This window comes from Sinocyclocheilus anshuiensis, unplaced genomic scaffold, assembly GCF_001515605.1.
Source record: "Sinocyclocheilus anshuiensis isolate Anshui unplaced genomic scaffold, SAMN03320099.WGS_v1.1 scaffold1089, whole genome shotgun sequence".
Lineage (NCBI taxonomy): Eukaryota > Metazoa > Chordata > Actinopteri > Cypriniformes > Cyprinidae > Sinocyclocheilus > Sinocyclocheilus anshuiensis.
Genome location: NW_015555709.1, coordinates 1,955,861 through 1,957,215, shown reverse-complemented (window position 1 = coordinate 1,957,215; position 1,355 = coordinate 1,955,861). Strand labels below are relative to the sequence as shown.

At 36.7% G+C, this 1,355-nt stretch overlaps 1 long non-coding RNA gene across 3 annotated transcripts in view; it reads right to left on the bottom strand.

The window, feature by feature from the left end:
• LOC107671904 (uncharacterized) overlaps window positions 1-1,355 on the bottom strand; it is a 48,114-nt gene that overhangs the window by 37,954 nt on the left and 8,805 nt on the right. The window lies entirely within an intron of this gene.

The window sequence follows — 1,355 nt, the reverse complement described above, 5'->3', positions numbered from 1 at the left end:
TGTCTCGCCCTCTCACACACACACACACACACACACACACACACACACACACACACACACACACCGTACTCTGTCTAAAGGAGGGGTGCAACACACACCTGAGGAGAGATTGTTGGGGCTAACGACAAGATCCACAAGATGACAGAGTGTCAATACAAAGCAATTTAAGGGCGCATGAGAAATCGACCCCCCAGATAACAGGCAATTTCTCTGCTCCGATGACTCCCGTGGACAGCCAAATAACCACAAAAACGAGAAGAGAAAGAGGGAGTCTACTGCTGAGAAGCTGTGATTTGGATCACGTTGCACTGGTTACTATTGCACATTCACTAGTGGCTTCTCCATCCCCCCTCTCACTCTCTTTGTCTGTCTAGTTCTCTTTTATTTTCTGTCCATCTCTGCCTTAATCACATTCACACACACACACTCACATATTCAGCTCACCACTCTACTTAAACCTTAAAACAGTAGCTTAAAACAAGATGGAAAAGTGTAAAACTTAACTTGAGGGTTTGAGATTTGGTGTAGAGTTCAATGAAAAAAGTTTGCCAAAGTTTTGGATGCTCATAATGTGATTTGGGCACATATGGTACGTTTAGACACCATTCTACTCTACTTTTTAAAAAAATAAAAATGAATACAGTCATGTATATGGTGTACTGTGAGAAATACTGTATACTCTATAATGCAATGTGCTCAAACTGACCATCTGTTTCTTCATTGACATGGAAGCAACGTCAATAATTATTACGATGGCAGCATTAAACTTAATGACGATTCATGTAAATGGTTCACCAAAAATGAACCGCTTGATTTACACGAACTGTCTGAACAAACCGATTCACTAAAATGAACTGACTATAATTATATAATGAATCAGTTTGTTCAGACAATTCACACAATGGCCCACAAAAGTGAATTGCTTAAAAAAACAGTCTGAACAACATGTTTTACTAAAATGAATCATAAATGAGGAAACAGTTTAGTGCATGATTATACAGATCGATCAGCTGCATGCAAACAAAATGATATTAAAACTGCAGTGCAACATTTTGTCTTGCTAATCATGGGAAAAAGTAGCTTGATACAGGAAAAATTCACAACTGAGCTACTTTCACACTACACTTAAAAGAAAAGCTAAAGCCATTCATTATCTTCTTAAGACCCGAGAAAACAGTTTTAGGAAAAAAGTTAGTTTTTTCCATGTCTTTACATTGTTTAGAGCATTAAAAATAATGTAAAAAAAGATATATATTAAAAAAAGATATTTCATTCATAAGTTATGCTATGTCCTCGGTAGAGAACACCGGGACTCAATTTCATAAAAAAAAAAAAAAAAAGACATGAATGAACAC